Raw genomic sequence first — 25,666 nt, 5'->3', positions numbered from 1 at the left:
ATGATCCTAATCCAAAAAAGGCCAAAAACTCAAAAAATCTGCCACCAGATGAGCCAACTCGTCGATCCAGGCTTTGGACTCGTCGAGTTCATGGAAAAACTCATCCAACTCGTCGAGTCCATATATGGACTCGTCGAGTTCATCAGACAGTAGCCAAAAAATTCATTTTTCCAACTTTGAAAATCACATATTTGCATCAATGTAATAGAAAACATCATAGGCTCTGATACCACTGATGGGTTTTATGTACTCTAACATTCCTATGGTGCACATACAACCCTAATGCTTTGGATCTAAGTTTTCTCTAATTATACATGCAACATTGTTTTTCCAAAGCATAAAGCCTAAACTAGCATGCAAGGCAACATTTGAATCATAAAAACAGTTAGAGGATTACCTTGTGTAGTAACTTGCTTGTCTTTGACATTTAGGAGCCTAGCACCTTAAGTGTGATGCCTAAAATGTCTTATAACAAACCAAGAACAAAAGAATGGACTTGAGAGAGAAGCTTGGGAGCTCAAAATCGGCTAGCAACTCTTCGTGTGCATGGGGTAGCCGATTTTAGGTGTTAGGGTCTTCTTATATAGCTTATGCTTATAACCATGCAAACCCTAATGACTATTCATATTACATAAGCCTTTTGGGCTAATCCCTTCATGGACTTTCATGTAAGTTTAGTCCAACTCTAGTCAATATGAGTCATGAGTCCAATTAGAAGAATTACTGATTTACCTAATCAGTCCCTTTAACTTTAATTAGTTTCTTTTGATCACTAAATTAATACCAAATTAATTCTTGATCAATACTAATTAAATAATGTGATTTCTCAATTAATATATTATACTTATAATATATTAATAAATCACAATAACCTCTTTCTCAAGTATCCATCCTATCAAATTGTTCCAGAGTGTTACAACCCAAATGGACCATGCTATCGTCGGGTCAAGTACATACCGATTATAGTTAAGGGTTTAGACACCTAATCCAACATAGGCTAGGGTAGCCTTTATCAGTTAGACTCTCAGTAGGAGCCTGGTGATTGGACTAGGTGTGAGATTATCAGTCTCAGTGATGTATTGGGATTTTATATCTCAGTGTAGTGGAAGGTCGCCGTGAAATTAGAAAATTTCAGATGAAATGCAAGTGTAAATCTTTGGATCTCAGGATATGAACAATGTACCGCGTTGACATTGGGAAGAGACTCGCGTGGGGAGTCGTCATATATATATATATATATATATATATATATATATATATATATATATATATATATATATATATAAGGACCTTTCATCAGCAAGTTATGGTTAAGGAATCTGCCTGCCGAGGGTATCAATTGGATGGTTCAGGATTAAAATGATGTTTCTCAGTTCAAATTGCAGTAAGATGGTCCTCGTTATGGGGCTTCAGAATGGTTCTACCTATGTGGAGGTCAGGCAAGGTATGAGGCTTCAGAATTATAGCAGTTATAAAGGATTAGTGATTTGTTCTTTATTAGGAGGTTTTGGTCAGAGCGTTTGGGTTCCAGGAGGGTGGTAAGGAGTGATTTCAAGGACGGAATCTAATTTAAGTGAGGGGGGAATTGTAACACCCTGTTCTGAATCATTTCCTAATTCAGGGCCGTGACCCGAAGATCGGTTATCATAAGGCTTAGGGCCTTTCGGAAAGATATAATTAGACCCCTTTGGGTGTGGAAAATATAGATTGGATGACCCGAGAGTTCGGTTTGTGTTCTGGAGTCCAAGGGTATATCAGTAAAGTGTCAGTTCGGGCCTTTTATGAATTTTGGGTTTAAGTTCGGAAATTTTAAGGTATGGGAGAGTTGATAGAAGTGTAGATCTTCTCTTTACCTTTCCGGGGATATAAGGACGTCGCAAACGGACTTAGAATGAAGAAGTTATGGCTTTTGGAAGTTTGGTGGTATTAGGGTTAAGCCTAGTACACTGGGCGTACTAGGAAGAAGGATCGCGGATGCCCTCTTGAGTACGCTGGGTGTACCAGGAGTATGCAGGACGTACTCAAGTCAGGTGTAAACCCTAATTTAGGGTCTTGCACCCTATTTAATGGCCTTAACTCAACTCCAAACCTTCCTACCTTCAACCTCCATCCCATTAAACCCTAAATACGAAACCTTAGCCCCTATTTTAGTGTTTCTTGAGTTCGTGGGGGTGATTTGATGTGTTTTGGTGCTTATTCAAGAAGAAGGAGCTTCTTCAAGGAGTGTTGGATTGCTTGAAGTCTGTGGTTCCTGACTTTATGCATCTTGATCTATTATCTGGAGGTATAAAGCTTCAAACTTTATGGTTCTTTAGTGTAGATCTAGTTATGGGAATTGTCATAAGCATGTTTGGTCCCAAGATTGTGGTTCTTGTGAGTAAAAGGTACTCCAGGACCTTTGGGACTTATATTTGGTCTTTGTTGAGGTTATTAAGTCATAAAAACGTCATCTTGATGGGTTTGGTTGAATCATGTTTTAGTTGGTATTCATATTATGAGTTTAGATGGATAAAAACAAGGATTGGGTCCCTTTAAGTCATGCAAACAAGTAAAGTTGCCAACTTTACGTGTTAATACATCCCTTAAGGGTTAGATCTGTGTTTGGACGTTTTGACTTAACCCAATAAGAGCTTATTATGGATTTTGGGCCTCTGATGAGTACATTAGGCGTACATAGGAGTACGCTTAGCGTAATGCTTGTATCATACATCGTTAGCTTGTACGTTGTGCTTCGGGGGGCGTGCGTTTCTGGTAAGCAGGGCGTACTACCTAGGGTGCTCATTTTGGGCCTTTTGGGGGTTGTGCCATTAGATGTTGGACCAGTGTTGGGAAGGATAAAATGGTCTTTTACCCTTTAGAAAGATGGATTATAGATTGGTCCTTGGTTTTCGGGATATTGGTTTAATTATTAATTAAGGTTATATTTATTATTAGTTGGTGTGAGATTATCCGGTTCAACGACCCAAGCAGTTATTTGATTATCAACAGATTGAGGTGAGTCTATTTATTGTACCTGTGGGTCGAAGGCAGAATTGCGGGCCCACTAGGATATTTTATGCTAGTTGTCTTTGTGATTCTTGCATGGTATGTTGGGCTAGGCCCATTTGTATGATGGGCTAGGCCCATTGTATGACGGGCTAGGCCCATTTGTATGTCAGGCTAGGCCCATAGATCATGAAAGGCTAGGCCCATTATATGTTGTGTAGGGTGCTAGCTATCCCTGTGACTCTTGCATTTGTATGTTGGGCTAGGCCCATTGGTTTGGCATGGCTAGGCCCATTATGGTGGGTTGGCCCCAATATACGGGCTAGGCCCAATAATATGTATGGTATGCGGTATTTTGGGGAACTCACTAAGCTTTATGCTTACGGTTTTATGATTATGGTTTCAGGTACTTCCAGTTCGAAAGGGAAGGACCCGGCTTGATCGCAGCGCATCCACCCATGTTTCCGCAATATGATGATTTCGGGATTGTACTATGATGACTGTTTTATGACGATATACTTTTAAATGTTTGAATAAAAAGATAACTAGTGTTTTGGTTGAATTAAAAATGAAATTTTTATCTCATAATTTTTGGGACATTACACTTATCATCTTAATGCTTATTGCACATCCAAAAGAATCTGCACCGGAAAAATTGCAATTAACGGTACAGGTCTATTCCGTTCACTCACTGTCTTATTCTCATTTTTCTTATAATGACCCTTGAACTCTATACACCTCTGGTAGTTTTTATCTCAGTGTTGTCGTTGTAACCTAAGGTGGGTACGAAAAACAATAAAAAGGTTTAGTGGTGTGTTCCTTATTCTCAATGGGATAGCACCGTAAAGAGTATCGATGACAACAGTCCTGAAAAATGCCTAAGTCCTTGAAGGCTTCACCATATAAATACTGCTCCATCGTCATATCCTTCTCTCAAAAGTACTGGAGTCACAGTCGATTTCCTTCTCCACATCTAAATGCCTGCTCTTTTTATATTTTTTTTCATTTCTCCAGGTGTAGCTCCTTTCCTTCCTTTGGTGTAATACTCATGGGTGTTCTTTATCATAGCCACGGTTACCCCTATTAGTTATTTGTTTAAATGAAATGTTACATTTTTAGCCCCTTAATTTTCCCTCTTTAATCCCTAACAGACTAATACCCCGTCATCTTTATTCCCTTATTCAAAATCAACCCCAACTTATATTTACTTTTCATTCTCTAGGAAGGTTTTGATTTTGGTTACATTATTTATAACTTGAACCCCATTCCCACAATTAGTTAATATTTTAAATTCTTCTTTTATTTAGTTATTCAATTATCGAATTAATTAGTAAATTAATTGACAAGTTTTCTTTTATTAACCTTTTATCGTATTTTAGTATTAAAACGTCTAACCCTAAATTATGGTTGTTATAATAGGTGGGTGGATACTTACACCTGATCTGTAACACCCAAAATCCTGAGGATCAATTTTTGGGAATAAATCCCATTTTGAGGTTTGAACAACGCATGTTGGAGGATCCAACACTGCGTGTCTAGTTAAGGACAAACATGATTTTCATTAAGGTCAACACGGCGTGTTGGTGTCTGAACACGGCGTGTTGGAAGCTGGGAAGGAAGACCTAATTTTTAGGGTGTTGCACCCTATATAATCTCTTTAAGCCCCAAGGGTTGGTCTCCTTACCATCCTCCATTGACACTAAAACCCTAAAATCGATCCCTAAGTCTCTTAGTGGTGTTCTTGAGCTAGTAAGAAGCATTTGGTGCTCATTTTTGGCCTTTGTGAAGGAAGAGGAGATATTGAAGGTGTCTTGCTTTGTGGATTGGCTTTGGATCCAGAATCATCTCCTTTTGGGAAAGCTTTCTAAGGTATCAAGTTTGAACCTTGACTTATAGATGTTTAGATCTCCTCATATTGTGCTTTGTTATACTTTTGGTCCCTTTTGGGTTGATGAGAGATTGAAGTCGTTTTAAGGGCTTATTATTCCATATCTGAGTTTGTTTTGGTCCCTTTGAGCATGAAGGTGCAAGCTTTATGAGATTTTTGGTGTCATGCATGCATTAAGTCAATTATTATGTCCATTTTAAGCTTAAGAGCTTCATCTAGACATGCATGAACGTAAAGTTGGCAACTTTATGTGGTTTTCTAGCTCAAGGGACTCAGATCTATGTTTTGGGGGTTATGTCTTCAAGGATTTAGTGCTTAATGGTTAATCCCTAGCACTATCAAGTCTTATGGTTGGGTTTTGGACCCTTTTTAGTAGTCCCTATGGGTAAAGACGGAAACTTTACCCTTCTAAGTCTCATTTTGGTCTAGATATGAGCTTTGGAGCTCTTGGAATCGGAGAAAGTAACATTATGTATTAAGTTGTTGGAATTCAGGAAAACACGACGTGTTTCCAGGTCACCACGGCGTGTTGGCTGGGGTTTTCTCCGATTTTATGGATGATGCTAGAACACGACGTGGCCAAGGGGCAAACACGACGTGTTTGGTCAACATGGAATGTTGACTTTGACTTTGACCATAAGTTTGATCAGGGTTGACCATGAGACCTTTTGGGCCATCTTTGGGCCTTGGTTGATTATTTGGCTTTTGGGCCTTTCAGATTGTGAGTTTGGGCCTTAGTCTTAGACCAAGCTAGGTTAGGGGCAAAATGGTATTTTTACTCTGAGTGTGGATTTATGGATATGGTTTGGGACCCAAATGTTGATTAGGTGTTGTTTTGATATTGGTAGTTCGGGGATCGGTCAGCCAGCAACCAGAGGTTTATCTGTGGGATTCAGCAGTGCGAGGTGAGTTTCCTCACTATGTTTAGCGGGTCAAAGACACAAATGTCGGCCCATGGTTTGCTATGTAGGGTGCTAGATGTCTGCGTGACTCTTGCATGTGTATGTGCTTGTATGCTTACTGGGCGGGACTCGATGGTTATTCTGTATGCTAGTGTCTGGTTATGCATATATGACTTGTATGTGGGCGGGGCCCGATGATTGTGCAGTATGCTACCATATTTGTGATTTTTCACATGTGTTTGGATGTTATATGATTGTATGGTTATATGTTTAGTGGGTGGGGCCCGTTATGTGAGTGTGGGCGGGGCCCGTTATGCGAGTGTGGGTGGGGCCCGTATCTCAGTTGGCGGTGCCCGTTATGCTAGTGTGGGCGAGGCCCGTATCTCAGTGGACGGGGCCCGTTATGTGCTTAGTTATGTATGGTATGTAGTATCTTGGGGAACTCACTAAGCATTGTGCTTACGGTTTTCAGTTTATGTTTCAGGCACTTCGGTTTTAAAATGGAAGAGCTCGGGATGATTGTAGAGCACACACCACATGTTTCTGCATTCTATGATTTACTCTGATGTGATGATGTATCGATACAATTTAATAATCTTAGTTTTTATGACTATAATATGGTTTGATGCTTTATTAATCTAAAAATGAAAATTTTATGTCATTTTTTTGGGATGTTACATGATCCAACATTGACTGGTATTGATAACTAAGCATTCATTATAAGGGTGTTGATACCTTCCCTGTCACAATGCTTTTTAAAGTCTTAAGGACATCAGATCCCATAAGAACTCTACAGTTAAGCGTACCCAGGTGAGAGAAATTCTAGGATGGATGACCCTTGGGAAGTTTTCGTTCTGGGAGCGCAACGCGAACAATATTATGGTACAAACCTAAAGCTGACAATATTATGATACGTGCAAAGGGGAATGTTACAAATGGTATCATAGTTAGGGCACAGTTTAATGTGTTCGACGAGAACGACGAACCCAGTAAAGGGAGTGAAGGTGGGTGGATACTTGCACCTGATCCCATATCGGCTGGGAAGTAGAACTAAGCATTCCTTATAAGGGTGTAGATACATTCCTTATCACAACGTATTTTAAAGTCGTGAGGGCAGCAGATCCCATAAGAACTCTGCAGTTAAGCGTTCCTGGGCGAGAGCAGTTCCAAGATGGCTGACCCCTTGGGAAGTTTTTATTCCGGGAGCCCAAAGCGGACAATATTGTGATACGTGCCAAATGGGGATTTACACATTTGAAGTTGGAGTTTCCGTGCTTGGCCATGTTAGTTCCAAAAGCCCTTAAACATGTCATGCAACTCTATGATGTATCCTTCCAAGTTGTACATTAAGTTACCCATAGTCATCTCTTAACTTTGTGGAATTTCATGTTGCTTCAATTTTTCAATCTATATTATGATGGGTTATGAGCATAACATCAATCCCATGGTGTTCATGCAACCCTAATTTCTTTGATCTAGGTTTTTCTAATTTAAACATACAACATTGAATACCAAAGCAATAAACCCTATGAACTAGCATATAATTCGAATTTGACATATGATTAGGGTTAGAAACGTTACCTTGATTGTTATGTAGCAATAACAATCACAATCCTTCTTGATCTTGACTTCTGAAAGCCTAATACATCAAATGTTGCACCTCTAATGGAGTCACAAACACCACTAGCAACAAGGAAGAACAAGAGAGAGAGGAGAGGCTCAAAATTGGCTATGAACTCCTTCTAGGGTTTCTAGTGGCCCATTTTTGACATGCCCAAGGGTTCCTTATATAGCTGAGCAATTAAGGTTTCAGTCAAAACCCTAATCCAGTTGCTTAGTCCTTAAGTAGCCCAAAGAATCCTTCCAGAAGGCCCCTTGAACGATTTCTATATGGACTCCCATATTGAAATCGTCCATTGCTTCCTTATGGATCCTAAGCCCAACTTTGTAACTATCTTATAATTACAGTATCGGTCCCCTTTATTTAATTAATCTCTTTTGACCACAAAATTAATTCTAAATTAATTATTGATCAATATTAATTAAACAATATGATTTCTCTTTAATATATTATTCACATAATATATTAATAAATCATAATTAATCCTCTTTCTCCATAATTCATCCTATCAGTTGCTAAGGTGAAGGCAACCCAAAAGGACCATGCTCATAATCGGGTCAAGTACATACCAAAATAGTTATGGGCTTAGACACCTAATCCAACAGTCTCCCACTTGGATAAGTCTAATAACTATTTTGCAAGTACGACTTCAGAACCTGATTAGCAATCTTAGCTTTCAAAAGCCGCTGTCAAACTCTGATCTTATCAGCAACGCGTCCTTTAGATAAGGGATCATATATTCCTCCATTCTAGATATCGTATGAACTGAGACATGGATTATAATCATTCTCTATGTTCATGTGTTGTTTCCCGATTTCCGATTTATGACGACTGACAACAGACTACAATTGAACACATCAACTTAGTCCCGGCTTGGCCAAGCGCTTAGGATGTCCTCACTAAATCATCGAGGGGCCTACATATATCGCTTTTATCCCTCTTAGGGTAAAAGGAACGGATAAACTTCGACTCAAATACTCGCTTGTACTTACTCATCAAATCACACACAACAATATGTTTTATAACACCAAGTTACTGGTGCGTTTACATACGTCAATGTGCAACCGACTTGCAAACTACAACTCACATGTCTCCATTTCAAGAATATAAGATATTATCGTCTCACCAATCACTCGTGATAAAATCCATGAAGCGATCCAAGTGAGTGTGGGTTTAATCCAATACTCAAATCTTATTTCAGGAGTACTCATGAACACTGCAGCAGACTTTTGCTATGTCCAAACGCTTTAGACAATCTACAGTCGGATTCATGACAGTCTAGCTTCAATACCTACTTCCAAAGTATTTATCGACTGTGGATGGTTTGAATAATCTTATTATTCGGGAAGTCAAAACATGCAAAGTGAAACACAAGAATAATACTAATCCTATACAGCCCCAAACTTTTTAGTATAAATAAAACACCTTTATTTAATCACCATATTGATTACTCATTATTCATTGTATAATGTTTCGGATAATCAACTTGTTACTTGAATTATAACAACAGTTGTCCCATGCTTCAAGCATACACACTATGTTTACCTATGGTCCTTACTTTGTTAAATAGATCTATTGAACACATTTCCAATGATACTCATTTCACAACTCCTAATCCTTGTCATAAGTGTAAGAATACCAAATTCTTGCCACTATTAGAATATGTTAGATTCTAACATTTTATGCAACGATCCTTTCGTAATGTCACAACACCAAAGCCACCAAGACTTTGCCAATGATATTACAAAGTGCTCTATTGAAGATTGTTACAAGGAAATTCCATAGATGTGAAGTCTCACATTCAAAGTACATTCCTTTGAACATCCTTCTTGCATAAAAGTTTCGAATCTAGACATACATTCTTGATATCCAACTCCCAATATGGAAGCATTCCAATATCTGCCATACGACAACTCATTATTAATAGAATCATGTCTAATCATAATAATGTCATTATGGTCCATTCGTTACTATACTTCCAACTGCCCACAAGTGACCAATCCTTGGCGAACCTTAGATTGTCCTTGACAGTTGTTTAATTATTTTAGTCATATCCGGTTCTGGTCCTTTTCCCTCTTAATGCCTAGTCATTTGGAAAATTTAGAAAGGTCGAATATTACAGCATATGCAATCGATCCTATACCAAAAGCGTATAGGATACGATTCATGAAAAACGTGATACTTTACCAGTTTCTTGCTATAATATTGCCATATATAGAATTCTTTTAAGTTGAACCTTTTCAACATAACATCCATATATGTCCTTTGACTAAATTTAGTTAAAATTTCTCGATCCAATCTTTTAGATTATGAAATGAATTATAATATTCTCTCCCTTAATTATAGCAAAACAACTTTTCAACCCCTGCAACTTTGCAAAGTGAAACTTTTTTTTTCTATAATTAATATTGCTAAATTGCAACACTTAAAATAATAATCATATCCATACCAGCATAACATTTATGCTCCCACTAGTTTTGATACGTATTCAGAAAACAGTTGGACTTCTAGAAATCAATACTTATTGACTTCCAAAGTTCATATTTCTAATACGATATGCTTCGATAAGCCTTTATCTAAGCTTCTCAACCTCATACACCTTTCCTTAGATAGCTCATATGTATGTCTAAACTAATTTAAAACTTATAGCAATAAGTCCTAAATGTTTAGACTAATTACCAAATCTCACAATTCGAACTATGAAGAGGGATGTCGTAGTCATAATCGAATTTGAGAATGCAAATATCACAATTGCTATCTTCTTAAAATCTCTCTTAGTGAAAGCGTTTCCTCACAATCATTTTCATGAAAATGGAAAGAAACCTTATGACACTTAGATTTAATGGTGTATGTGTTCCTATCCATGTGAATTTGTCATAACCATAATCATAAGACAATGTTTGTGACAAATCCAACTCATATGGATATAACTACTTCATCCTTAATTTCTTGCCATCAAGGGTCCCACCGTTGCTTCCAAGTCTTTGAGAAGCTCACCCCTACCTATCAATGTACTTTCCATTGATCAGGGTGCCTTGCCTCTATACAATCAATTGAGAACTCATAGAATTCACATGCATAGTTGACTTAAACTGGAATGGCACAGAAACAAGAACATGCCAACACGATAGGTTATAAACCTCAAGTCGTGTGCTAGTGATAGACAATATATTTACTCTTGATAAGTTCTTGAAATTTTTTTCAAGATATTTAAGACTCCTACACCTCTTGACATATAAGATTCTCATGTCAAGAATCATTTCTTGACAAACAAATATTCAAGATTTAGTGCGGATTCTTATCAAGACTTAACACTTTACACAATTGGTCTTAGTTGGTCTTTGTCTTATCCAAGACATCACAACTTACCAATTTCAAATGTGCAGAAATAAGAAAACTTTTCCTATTCCATATTTGATAAGTGTTATAAACCTACTTAAGACTATGTCACTCAAGTCACAATCTTGGAGTATGACTCTAAGACTCGATATTGGAACGAAGTATGATTCACCTTTTGATTTAACTATTTTAACAAATCAAGATTCCTCTACTTAGCCACACTCTTGGAGGATCAATTGCGATATGATTTCATAATCATTCAGAAGATCATAAAACATGATACAAAAGTACTCTCCCTTCTTCTCAGATTGGAGAAACCTTTTATCTTTCTGCCTTATTGATTCTTCTTATTCGTTCTGCCATACATTGAAACTTTTCAATGATTCAGAATTACACTTAATCTTGTAAGTATAACCATATTTACTAAACTTTTAGCAAATCATGATGAATAGTCTCATCGTTCGTTGTGGTGGACTTGACCAGTGCACAACATTGTGTACCAGACCCTCCAGTCCTTCACTTGACTCACATTCTTATGTGAACAAGGAATTGGTCTTAATTTCCCAAATACAAAGGTTTTCATTCATCACACAATACAAGTTGTATGATTCCAAGTTTCTGTCCTATTGAGACTTGGGCGATGAGAATCTTCCTTATTTGGTAAATTTTTACACTACCACAAATAACATAACTAAGAATCACATCCTTTTCAATATTGCTAACAATAGAAATATATAAACATCAATTTTCACAAATGCCATTGCAAGGAAATATAAATAAGACAAAAACAAAATTTCTTTTATTTATAAAAACGCGGAAACAACTTGTCATTACAATGCAATATCAAATAAAAACTATGTTACTAAATATTCCTAAGCAATCTATCCTAACTCTTCTAAGTAGCAACTCAAAAATTCGATCATCGAATCATGCGATCGAAATCCATTTCTTCGTGATCAGACTCGGCTCACTTCTTCCTTTAAGCTTCCTTTCTTTTCTTCGATCCTACAAAACATCAAAATGTAATCTTATCATATCATGTATTAAGAATCTACAAATAGGAACTTAATAAAGTTAGATAGTGGGTTTACCTGAAGCAAAGTCTTACATCTTGACTCTCCTATCTCTTAGATCTCTCAGGTAGTCAGGGCAGCTTCGCAACCAATGCCCCTTCTTTTGGCAATAGAAACATATGGACTCTTTGGGAACGACACAAGAAACAATCTCAGACTTTGCCTTTCTCTTATGTTCAAACTTTTTGACCATGACAGACCTCTTTCCCTTAGGATAAGAAATCCTCTCTGGACTATTGTTGCCATTTCCTATGTCCATGGAAGCTTTGGAGGTTGACTTACCAGTCAAATTTGCTTGACCAGTGCGCCGAATCATTGCTGATTCAGCAGCAATAAGCAAATAGGTAAGATCAATGAGGGTCACGTCGTGGTCCATCATATAGTAATCTCTAGTGAACTCACTATATGATTCGGGAAGTGATTGAAGAACCAAGTCAACAGCCAGCTTCCTTGAGACAACGACACCCAACATTCCCAATCTATCAATATGCAACTTCATATCCAAGACATGAGCACATACAGACTTTCCATCTTCGTGCTTGTTTGCCAATAGGGCTTAAGTGACTTTGAAATTTTCAAGTCTTCAAACACGTGGGTCAGGGAGAATTACTAGAGGAGGTGGAGGAAGTGAAGCATGATTTCCATTTCCACAATCCAATCGTGGAACATCATCTTCATGTGGAAAGCTTTTTCCAAAGGATTTGGGAAAACCATAGTTGTAAGAGTTTGACATCTACAAAACGGGAGAAATTTAAGTTAGTTTATTCAATCCTTAATACAACACCCAAATGAAATATTAAGGCTAGGACCCAACACAATATTCCACAACTCGGAAGAGAGATGTCGTAATCCAGTTGCAGAATATTTGAAGGTAGGTAAATGACGATTTACCAATTTCCACCATGAAAAACAAAAATTGAAAATTAGGTTTTAAATGAATTGAAACTCCTAGATCTTTTGAGATTCATTGAACTTTTCAATGGCAAGTTTAATCTCGATTATGCCCTTCATGTTTGTGACTGGGATAACGAGGATCACAAACAAGGTGTGGATAACCATGCAAATTAGCTTGGTACTCTCGAAGATGTCTATCACCTAATCAATGTGCCGGTTAACCACACACGCTCCATTGATCTATGATAATCTACGAACTACCCATTTCCATCCTTCATTGGTCCCATATTAGTGTATCGGTTAACCACACACGCTCCACTAACGACCAACAAGGCAATGTGCAATTTCATGGATTAGCACCAACTCCACATTGTTCCTAAAGTAACTAAGATTTGGGAATTTATAAAAGTGTGTAGTTACTTCATATTTCATTATACTTGTAATGGAAGGTTATGTCCTATCCTACCCGTTCGGCTAATGACCATCCACTAGTCAAAAGTGCGGTGGGTAAGAGTGGATACCCAATGGCGGTCATTTTACATGTCGCTTCCTTAAACACCCCTTATAGACCAGCTTCGTGAATGAGACCTACTAACGGTAAGACTGACATTTACTTATACATATATAATATTAAAATTTTAATTCTATATAGTATAAGGGTGTATTTTATACTTTTAAAATACTAGGTGGTTTAATCTATTAATAAATTAGACTTTCAATTTTATTTGTAACGACATGATTTTTCAAAACAAATTTTTCAATTTAAAATTCATAAAACATATGTCTCATCATTGATTCTCAAAAACAACCAACAAGTTTTCAGTACAATTATTCAAATCCAGGATCCATAATCATAGCTCCATATCAAGAGTGTGTGTACGATCACGCCGGTGCCTTCCTGCGATCCTCTGAGGTACCTAAAACACATAACACATAACACGGTAAACACAAATGCTTAGTGAGTTCCCCAAAATACCACATACAGCACAAAAGCCACTCAAGGCTATAACTCGGTAAGACCCTTTGGTCAATGTGTCTCAGCGGGACCCTCCAGTCCCGTAGCTCGTTGGACCCTTCGGTCCGGTCTAGCTCGTTGGACCCTCTGGTCCGATCTAAATCGTTGGACCCTTCGGTCCGGTCTAAATATCAAATAGCATACATAAATCACAATACACATAATCTCAAGTAAACACATAACATATAAGACCCTCCGGTCTGCGCATGGATACCACTCTAGGTAATGTATAGTGAGAAGACTCACCTCGGGTAACTCGAATGATCTCGAACTCGAAACACTGATCTAGCCTCCGCCTAATCACATACAGAAAATATCTCTTCTTAATAAAAACTCTCAAAGGCTAGGCTAATCCCTTCTTATACTCTCTCAGAAGGGTAAAAGACCATTCTACCCCTCCAATGGTCCAAAAGTCCATTTGTTGACTAAACCCTAAAAGTCAACATAAGTCAACCTTAAGGAGTACGCGGCGCGTACCAGACTCCTACGATGGGCGTACTCGACCGCTATGCTGATATCGGGCTGATTGAGCCCTACGCCCCGCGTATTGGGATTTACTCTCAGCGTACGTCCCAGTTTCACCGTTATCTCATTTATGGTCTTAATCAGTTAAGACCTTGGCTCAAAATACAGATTTGGGCCCCCTACAGCCTCCTAATCCATAAAGTCAAAGACTTTACGCCTTTGCATGGCTGTAACGGTCATCAACACCCAAAACACGCCACTTCCTTCACTAAAGATCCCATATCTCATGCATGGCTCACTCCTAACGTCCAATATTGGATTTTTATGGATCTATAACTCTTTATACACTGAATATGGACAGATCAAGGTCTTATGGAGCTCCTTTACTCATAAAGTCTCCACCTTTGGGACAAAAACCCTAGAAATGGCCCATAATGCACAAATCCAAAAAGGTTAAGAAAGTTTTGAGCTTTTTACCTCCAAGTGATGCTCTAACCTCTGTAAAGCTCAGATCCAAAGCTTGCACCCCAACTCTAGATTCTTCAAAGGCTCCTTCTTTTCTTCAAAGGCACACAAGAACACTATTAAGCTCAAACACACACACACACACACAAGCTCTAGAATGAGGGTTGGCACTCTTAGGGTTTCACTCTCTGGAAATGGTGGCTAAAAGTGAGGCCATAACGTTCCTTTTATAGGGCTCACCCCCACAATTAGGGCTTTAGTCTGAACCTGGTACGCGCAGTGTACACTATGGTACGCCCAGCGTACTGGGTAGCCTTCGCGTTAAGAACACGCTCATGAGTACGCGCAGCGTACCCTCCAGTACGCCCAACGTACTCAATTGCCAAAAGATTACTTCAAGGACTAAATTTGACAACTTAGGGAAAAAGAAAAGGATCAAAGGAGTATACCTGAAATCCGGGATGTTACATTATTAATCTTAAACCATATTATTATGGATTTATTAATTCTCTCTTTTAATTAAATTTTTAATTAATCTTAATGAAATCCATAAAGGGGGTAATTTTGAACTTTTGTGGTCGGTGAAAATGGTACACTTGGTACCATAAAGGTAGTGCCTCCAAATCTTCAGGGCGAAGACCACAACTTCTAATTCCAGATCATGGGTGGTATAATTCACCTCATGTGTCTTTAGTTGTCGGGACGCATAAGCTATAACATTTCCACGCTGCATGAGTACACAGCCTAAACCCTGATTCGACGCATCACAGTAACCTACAAAGTCTTCTGTTCCTTCCGGTAGTGATAGTACCGGCGCACTGCAGAGTGCTTGCTTCAGAGTTCGGAATGAAGCTTCTTGCTTATCTGTCCATTCGAAGGGTATGCCCTTTTGTGTATGCAAGGTAAGTGGCTTGGCTGTTTTGGAGAAGTTCTGAATGAACCGCCTGTAGTAGCCTGCGAGACCTAAGAATTGACGAATTTCGGTGGGTGTTGTTGGGATCTCCCATCCTTCGATGGCTTTGACTTTAGAATGATCCACATGTATCCCTTCTTGACTAACAACATGACCTAAAAAGTTCACACTACGGAGCCAAAACTCACACTACGGAGCCAAAACTCACACTTAGAGAGTTTTGCGTATAACCTTTCGGTTCGCAGGGTTTCCAGGATTTTTCGGAGGTGTCGACCATGCTCCTCTTCGCTTCGGGAGTAGACTAGGATATCGTCGATGAAAACGATGACAAAGTTATCGAGGAATGGTCGGCAGATTCGATTCATTAGGTCCATGAATGCGGCAGGGGCATTCGTTAGACCGAAGGGCATTACGACAAATTCATAATGTCCATAACGAGTTCGGAAGGAGGTTTTGGGGATATCCTCCTCCCGGACTTTGAGTTGGTGGTATCCAGATCGCAGATCTATCTTAGAGAAGTAACTTGCTCCTTGGAGTTGGTCAAATAGATCGTCGATTCTCGGAAGTGGATAGCGGTTTTTGATGGTGAGCTTATTAAGTTCCCTGTAGTCAATACACATCCTGAAGGTACCGTCTTTCTTCTTAACAAAGAGAACCGGAGCTCCCCAAGGTGAGAAACTGGGTCGGATGAATCCTTTGTCCAAAAGTTCGTTGAGTTGACTGGACAACTCTTGCATCTCCGCAGGAGCCAATCTGTAGGGCGATTTGGCGATGGGAGTAGCTCCTGGTACTAGATCAATTCGGAACTCGACTTGTCTTTCTGGGGGTATCCCCGGAAGATCCTCCGGAAAGACATCCGGGAAATCGCAAGCCACAGGGATGTTTCGAATATTGATCTCTTCTTTGGACTTATCCACTATATGAGCTAGAAACGTCAAGTCCTTCTTTCGTAGATACTTCTGTGCCTTAATGCACGAGATAAGACGAAGGTTCGTGCTGGGTTTGTCTCCGTATATAATTAGGGTTTCGTGATTTGGGAGGTGAAGGTGAACGGCCTTCTCGTGACACATAATTTCAGCATGGTGGGGGCTTAACCAGTCCATGCCGATAATCACATCAAAACTCCTAATGGAAACAGGCATTAAGTTTATTTGAAAGACGTGATGATTTAAGGTCAGGTCACATCCGATGTAGATTTCCCCAGTGGATTCTGTTTTCCCATTAACCATTTCCACCGTAAAGGTTTCATTAAGCTTCTGGGTTTGTTGTTTTAACAAGTGTTTGAATTTATTACTCACAAAACTTCGTTCTGCCCCAGTATCAAATAGGATGCATGCATAAGTGTGGTTTAGGAGAAACGTACCGGTAACAACAGCGGGATCCTGAACCGCTTCTCCCTGGCCCATAGTTAGCACTCTTCCTGTTCCTCCGTACCCAGGGTTGTTGATGTTGGGGCAGTTTCGATGGATATGCCCAGTCTTTCCACATCCATAGCAGGTGGGGCTTGATCCTGTATTATTGCCGCTACTGTTGGTGTTGTTGTTGTTGTTGCGGTTGTTGTTGTTTCCTTGTTGCTGGTTTTGGGGAGGATAGGTCCTGCAATACCTTGCCGTGTGACCCTTCCGATTGCAACTGGTACAATGCATCTCTCTGCATTCGCCATTATGATGAAGACTGCACTTGTTGCACTTTGGGAGATTCCCGGAATACTGCCTAGGGGCACTCGGATTAGCTGAGGCTGGAGCATGTGGTGTGGAGGGTACTTGGGTGGTTGCAGCATTGACTGTCACTGTTTGTTGTTTCTTTGACAACTCTGAGCCTTGTTGCCCTTTTCTCTTATTGTTATTTCCCTTCTTGTTGTCACTCTCCTTCTTGCCTTCAGTCTCTGCTGGCTTCTCGCCCTTCTTGTTGTTGTGGTCGTACAGTTTCTTGGCCAACCTCTTGGCACTGTCGAAGGTTTCAGGATTTGCAGCTATTACATTTCCTTGAATTGGGGAGGTTAATCCCCAGATGAATCGTTCGATTTTCTTTCCCTCTGAAGTGATCATGCCAAGGCACAACAGTGACAGTTCGCTAAACCTTGATATGTATGCATCTATATCAGAATTTCGGACGGTGAGATTCCACAGCTCTTGCTCCATTTTCTGAATTTCGCCTCGTGGGCAGTACTCGGCCATCAGCATTTCTTTCAGCTCCGCCCACGGCATAGCGTTGGCTACGGGGAGAGTCATGGCCTCTACATGTCCATTCCACCAGGTGAGAGCCTAGTCAACAAATGTGCATGTGGCGAACTTCACTTTCACCTCTTCGGGGCATTCACATATCTCAAATACTGATTCCACCTTTTCCATCCATCTCTTTAGGGTTATCATTCCACCCGTGCCATTAAAGGTTCGTGGCTTGGCGTTGGTGAAGTCCTTGTAGGAGCATGTCTTGGTAGGTCCTCGATTTATTCCGTTGTTCGAACTTCCAGCCCCTTGTCCATTGACTCCACCATTGTTCCCTTGGTGGATTTGCGCCATGGCCGCAGTAACCGCAGCAGATACAGCTGCTTGGAATGCAGCTGAGTTGACTTCGGGTGTGGTTGGTCCAGGGTTTCCACGGGTTGGTCGTTGGGGCATCTTTCTGTCATGGAACGGAAAGATGTTGAGTGCCTATGATTTTTGTGAGATTGTGGTCCTATAAACTAGGTGTATTGCATGAACTTAAGTAGTTTCACAAATTAGCATACAATCATGGATACATAACACATAGCAGATCACAACATCACAATAGAACACATAAAATTTTTCCATTAATATTATCCGCACTTTGTTACATGAAAATTTGCTCGAAAGAGCATACATAAGTGGTGCAAGTTCGGCAGCGTAACGACTCTATGAGTAGTGTAATCACTTAAACATAGAGTCGATGGTACATAGCATAAATCATATAAGCATAATACTAAGGATAGATATGACTAGTCCTAACACTCTAAGGAGCGCTCGCCGACGGTAGTAAGGTCATATACCGAAGTGTTGTGCCAACAACTGGGCCATCTCAGTCATTTCTCCAATGACTTCATCTCTTTCCTGTCCAGCTTGCACCGCTTGTGCTTCCATGGTGAATAGCTGTTGCCGCAGAGCAGCAATCTCAGCTTCCGGAGATCGATTCTCCCTCGCGGGATTCCCTGGTGGGGCGGGGTGGTCCTGCTGCATCTCGCTGGTAGGTGATGTGGCAGAATTTTTGCCTGAGTCTTGTTCTTCATCCATGTCGTCGTCGGTACTATCAAACTCGTAGTCTGTGTCCGTGTACTTGTCGGGCCCGATGTCGTGTGCTCCCCCTTGATCTCCCTCAGGTTCGTCCTCGATCATCCTGTGGGCCACTAAGACTTGATGAAGCTGAATGCCCTGGTGTTCTCCTTCCATGGTGACTGAGAGGAGGTATATGAGTAAACTATTATTACTCCTAATATGTTTTAGTTATTATGTAATTTGAGTTGATGTTATTTTCTTGGTAACAAGGGGTATGTTTTTAGGTTTACCGTCCATCGAGGTTTTTACCGGGGCATGTATTAGTTGTACTTCGGAGAAAATGTAGTTGATCAGGTTACACTCACCCCTTAATACAACCATGAACAGTCCCGACTTAACCGAGATGTCAGTATTATCTTATTTGATTTGGTATTATGTTCTTTTCCTATATCGCACAAGTAAAGATGTTTTTATCGTTGTGTTTTATTTTGTTTTGTTCAGAGTTGTTTTAGTCCCTCTTTGGTTTATAGTTGTATATCAATGTGTGGTTAGATATGCCAGTTCACTATAAACAGAGCTCTGATACCAACCTGTCACACCCCCGAAACCGGACAGCGGAAACGTCCGAGGGCTCGCGTGACTTAAATTGAATATCATCACAATGAATATACATGAATCACAACATAAACATCACCATGCATCAATACATTACAACTGATATTGTTCACATCCAGTACATTGTTTTAAATATTACACATCCAGTACATTGTTTTAAATATTACACATTCATAACATAAATTGTTTGAGAGTTTTCAAAACATAACATCCTAATATACTTGATATTACCCTTCAGCTTACCTGTTACCTGAGAATACAAGTTATTTTGAAAAACGGTCAACATATGAAATGTTGGTGAGTTCATAAGTAGGGTTGTGATAAAAATGATTTGTGTAGTTTGTAAAACCCAGAAAATCCGATATTCTCTGAAAAGACAATTGTTTACCAAAGTGTGAAGATCCATAAGTTGATGCATGAATGATTTCAAAACGTGTATAAAACGAAGTTTAGTATTATAGTTGTAGAAAAATACAAGCGAGTGGTGTTGATTTCCTCGAAAAACCCGATGTTTTCCGATAACATAAAATATAATTGTTTTTCATATTGCTATACCGCCACAGCGAATGATTTTGATTACTCTTCCTTGATTACTCGGATGGTATTGGATTTAATTAATTATGTGAGTCGTTATAACCATGCATAATAATGACTAGTTCGTCTGTCTTGGCAACCTAACGTACGCCAGGATTGATCTTAAGATTTTGTCACCCTAGACTGGCCGAGTCTAACTGTAGCGAACAGTTGAGGTGTGGGGGAGTCACCCCCGTTTAGATCTATACACAAACTCTCGCTCTCCTTCCAGGAGACTTTGATTACAACTACAGACTACAAACGACCCTTAGAGGTGTCGCCCGTTATTACTCACTTAATCCAAACAAAATTGATTAATGTTGATTAACGACATGGGTTTGTTTACTTTGATTTCAAATAAGCCTAACAGACACGGAGAAGAGGAATACAAGGTCCTGCTAATTACGCGTGTTATTTAAGGCTGTTGGTTAGGAAGGACACATTGGCCCATTTCATATTTGATTAAATTTGGACCTTACTAGCAATACTAATGGGCCACCAAGGCCCAATAGCATATATATGCCATTGAGGGTCCCTTAAACATGTAATTGGGTCACCGGAGGCCCAATAAACATTTATTATTAGTGTTAGGCCCAAAAGTCATGTCACTGGGCCACGAAGGTCCAATAAGCATGATTAGAATCTTTCAAGCCCAACTAATTGGATATTTACTTGTTTTAGGTATAGTATAATTGTTGGAAAGTTTGATTGAACGATTGTTATCTTCGTATCGGCACGAGGCCGGTCGATTGTTTATAATGATATTTGGAATTATACGTATATTCATCTTTCTATTTTCATGAGTTGTAGTTTGGTATTTTTGACTCAAATATCTTAAAAACAAAATAATTGCTTCAAAATGTTGGTTTGACCTTTTCAGCCCTTCTTTAATAAAAATAACAATTTTAGTCCCTTATTTTGAAAAAAGAACATTTTAGGCCCTTAAATCATTTTCTTGGCATTTTTGACCCATAGATTTGGCGATGGGAGTAGCTCCTGGTACTAGATCAATTCGGAACTCGACTTGTCTTTCTGGGGGTATCCCCGAAAGATCCTCCGGAAAGACACCGGGAAATCGCAAGCCACAGGGATGTTTCGAATATTGATCTCTTCTTTGGACTTATCCACTATATGAGCTAGAAACGTCAAGTCCTTCTTTCGTAGACACTTTTGTGCCTTAATGCACGAGATAAGACGAAGGTTCGTGCTGGGTTTGTCTCCGTATATAATTAGGGTTTCGTGATTTGGGAGGTGAAGGCGAACGGCCTTCTCGTGACACATAATTTCAGCATGGTGGGGGCTTAACCAGTCCATGCCGATAATCACATCAAAACTCCTAATGGAAACAGGCATTAAGTTTATTTGAAAGACGTGATGATTTAAGGTCAGGGCACATCCGATGTAGATTTCCCCAGTGGATTCTGTTTTCCCATTAGCCATTTCCACCGTAAAGGTTTCATTAAGCTTCTGGGTTTGTTGTTTTAACAAGTGTTTGAATTTATTACTCACAAAACTTCGTTCTGCCCCGGTATCAAATAGGATGCATGCATAAGTATGGTTTAGGAGAAACGTACCGGTAACAACAATGGGATCCTGAACCGCTTCTCCCTGGCCCATAGTTAGCACTCTTCCTGTTCCTCCGTTCCCAGGGTTGTTGATGTTGGGGCAGTTTCGATGGATATGCCCAGTCTTTCCACATCCATAGCAGGTGGGGCTTGATCCTGTATTATTGCCGCTACTGTTGGTGTTGTTGTTGTTGTTGCGGTTGTTGTTGTTTCCTTGTTGCTGGTTTTGGGGAGGATAGGTCCTGCAATACCTTGCCGTGTGACCCTTCCGATTGCAACTGGTACAATGCATCTCTCTGCATTCGCCATTATGATGAAGACTGCACTTGTTGCACTTTGGGAGATTCCCGGAATACTGCCTAGGGGCACTCGGATTAGCTGAGGCTGGAGCATGTGGTGTGGAGGGTACTTGGGTGGTTGCAGCATTGACTGTCACTGTTTGTTGTTTCTTTGACAACTCTGAGCCTTGTCGTCCTTTTCTCTTATTGTTATTTCCCTTCTTGTTGTCACTCTCCTTCTTGCCTTCAGTCTCCGCTGGCTTCTCGCCCTTCTTGTTGTTGTGGTCGTACAGTTTCTTGGCCAACCTCTTGGCACTGTCGAAGGTTTCAGGATTTGCAGCTATTACATTTCCTTGAATTGGGGAGGTTAATCCCCAGATGAATCGTTCGATTTTCTTTCCCTCTGAAGTGATCATGCCAAGGCACAACAGTGACAGTTCGCTAAACCTTGATATGTATGCATCTATATCAGAATTTTTCGGACGGTGAGATTCCACAGCTCTTGCTCCATTTTCTGAATTTCGCCTCGTGGGCAGTACTCGGCCATCAGCATTTCTTTCAGCTCCGCCCACGGCATAGCGTTGGCTACGGGGAGAGTCATGGCCTCTACATGTCCATTCCACCAGGTGAGAGCCTGGTCAACAAATGTGCATGTGGCAAACTTCACTTTCACCTCTTCGGGGCATTCACATATCTCAAATACTGATTCCACCTTTTCCATCCATCTCTTTAGGGTTATCATTCCACCCGTGCCATTAAAGGTTCGTGGCTTGGCATTGGTGAAGTCCTTGTAGGAGCATGTCTTGGTAGGTCCTCGATTTATTCCGTTGTCCGAACTTCCAGCCCCTTGTCCATTGACTCCACCATTGTTCCCTTGGTGGATTTGCGCCATGGCCGCAGTAACCGCAGCAGATACAGCTGCTTGGAATGCAGCTGAGTTGACTTCGGGTGTGGTTGGTCCAGGGTTTCCACGGGTTGGTCGTTGGGGCATCTTTCTGTCATGGAACGGAAAGATGTTGAGTGCCTATGATTTTTGTGAGATTGTGGTCCTATAAACTAGGTGTATTGCATGAACTTAAGTAGTTTCACAAATTAGCATACAATCATGGATACATAACACATAGCAGATCACAACATCACAATAGAACACATAAAATTTTTCCATTAATATTATCCGCACTTTGTTACATGAAAATTTGCTCGAAAGAGCATACATAAGTGGTGCAAGTTCGGCAGCGTAACGACTCTATGAGTAGTGTAATCACTTAAACATAGAGTCGATGGTACATAGCATAAATCATATAAGCATAATACTAAGGATAGATATGACTAGTCCTAACACTCTAAGGAGCGCTCGCCGACGGTAGTAAGGTCATATACCGAAGTGTTGTGCCAACAACTGGGCCATCTCAGTCATTTCTCCAATGACTTCATCTCTTTCCTGTCCAGCTTGCACCGCTTGTGCTTCCATGGTGAATAGCTGTTTCCGCAGAGCAGCAATCTCAGCTTCCGGAGATCGATTCTCCCTCGCGGGATTCCCTGGTGGGGCGGGGTGGTCCTGCTGCATCTCGCTGGTAGGTGATGTGGCAGAATTTTTGCCTGAGTCTTGTTCTTCATCCATGTCGTCGTCGGTACTATCAAACTCGTAGTCTGTGTCCGTGTACTTGTCGGGCCCGATGTCGTGTGCTCCCCCTTGATCTCCCTCAGGTTCGTCCTCGATCATCCTGTGGGCCACTAAGACTTGATGAAGCTGAATGCCCTGGTGTTCTCCTTCCATGGTGACTGAGAGGAGGTATATGAGTAAACTATTATTACTCCTAATATGTTTTAGTTATTATGTAATTTGAGTTGATGTTATTTTCTTGGTAACAAGGGGTATGTTTTTAGGTTTACCGTCCATCGAGGTTTTTACCGGGGCATGTATTAGTTGTACTTCGGAGAAAATGTAGTTGATCAGGTTACACTCACCCCTTAATACAACCATGAACAGTCCCGACTTAACCGAGATGTCAGTATTATCTTATTTGATTTGGTATTATGTTCTTTTCCTATATCGCACAAGTAAAGATGTTTTTATCGTTGTGTTTTATTTTGTTTTGTTCAGAGTTGTTTTAGTCCCTCTTTGGTTTATAGTTGTATATCAATGTGTGGTTAGATATGCCAGTTCACTATAAACAGAGCTCTGATACCAACCTGTCACACCCCCGAAACCGGACAGCGGAAACGTCCGAGGGCTCGCGTGACTTAAATTGAATATCATCACAATGAATATACATGAATCACAACATAAACATCACCATGCATCAATACATTACAACTGATATTGTTCACATCCAGTACATTGTTTTAAATATTACACATCCAGTACATTGTTTTAAATATTACACATTCATAACATAAATTGTTTGAGAGTTTTCAAAACATAACATCCTAATATACTTGATATTACCCTTCAGCTTACCTGTTACCTGAGAATACAAGTTATTTTGAAAAACGGTCAACATATGAAATGTTGGTGAGTTCATAAGTAGGGTTGTGATAAAAATGATTTGTGTAGTTTGTAAAACCCAGAAAATCCGATATTTTCTGAAAAGACAATTGTTTACCAAAGTGTGAAGATCCATAAGTTGATGCATGAATGATTTCAAAACGTTTATAAAACGAAGTTCAGTATTATAGTTGTAGAAAAATACAAGCGAGTGGTGTTGATTTCCTCGAAAAACCCGATGTTTTCCGATAACATAAAATATAATTGTTTTTCATATTGCTATACCGCCACAACGAATGATTTTGATTACTCTTCCTTGATTACTCGGATGGTATTGGATTTAATTAATTATGTGAGTCGTTATAACCATGCATAATAATGACTAGTTCATCTGTCTTGGCAACCTAACGTACGCCAGGATTGATCTTAAGATTTTGTCACCCTAGACTGGCCGAGTCTAACTGTAGCGAACAGCTGAGGTGTGGGGGAGTCACCCCCGTATAGATCTATACACAAACTCTCGTTCTCCTTCCAGGAGACTTTGATTACAACTACAGACTACAAACGACCCTTAGAGGTGTCGTCCGTTATTACTCACTTAATCCAAACAAAATTGATTAATGTTGATTAACGACATGGGTTTGTTTACTTTGATTTCAAATAAGCCTAACAGACACGAAGAAGAGGAATACAAGGTCCTGCTAATTACGCTTGTTATTTAAGGCTGTTGGTTACGAAGGACACATTGGCCCATTTCATATTTGATTAAATTTGGACCTTACTAGCAATACTAATGGGCCACCAAGGCCCAATAGCATATATATGCCATTGAGGGTCCCTTAAACATGTAATTGGGTCACCGGAGGCCCAATAAACATTTATTATTAGTGTTAGGCTCAAAAGTCATGTCACTGGGCCACGAAGGTCCAATAAGCATGATTAGGATCTTTCAAGCCCAACTAATTGGATATTTACTTGTTTTAGGTATAGTATAATTGTTGGAAAGTTTGATTGAACGATTGTTATCTTCGTATCGGCACGAGGCCGGTCGATTGTTTATAACGATATTTGGAATTATACGTATATTCATCTTTCTATTTTCATGAGTTGTAGTTTGGTATTTTTGACTCAAATATCTTAAAAACAAAATAATTGCTTCAAAATGTTGGTTTGACCTTTTCAGCCCTTCTTTAATAAAAATAACAATTTTAGTCCCTTATTTTGAAAAAATAACATTTTAGGCCCTTAAATCATTTTCTTGGCATTTTTGACCCATAGACTTGTTTAAGTGATGTTTTTAGTTCAAAAATTTCTCTTTGGCAGTTTCAGCCCTTCCAGTAAGGAATTTTTCAGT

General features: G+C 39.8%; 1 pseudogene; it reads right to left on the bottom strand.

Moving 5' to 3' along the window:
* LOC145157968 (uncharacterized) overlaps positions 1 to 23,601 on the bottom strand; it is a 47,196-nt pseudogene extending 23,595 nt beyond the window's left edge.
* Between the last annotated feature and the right edge of the window lie 2,065 nt (positions 23,602 to 25,666).

The sequence above is a fragment of the Lactuca virosa genome, chromosome 2 (genome assembly GCF_052849685.1).
Source record: "Lactuca virosa cultivar CGN04683 chromosome 2, Lactuca_virosa_CGN04683_v6, whole genome shotgun sequence".
NCBI classification, from domain to species: Eukaryota; Viridiplantae; Streptophyta; class Magnoliopsida; order Asterales; family Asteraceae; genus Lactuca; species Lactuca virosa.
Note: the sequence above shows the minus strand (reverse complement) of the source record. Positions and strands in the feature narration are given on the sequence as shown.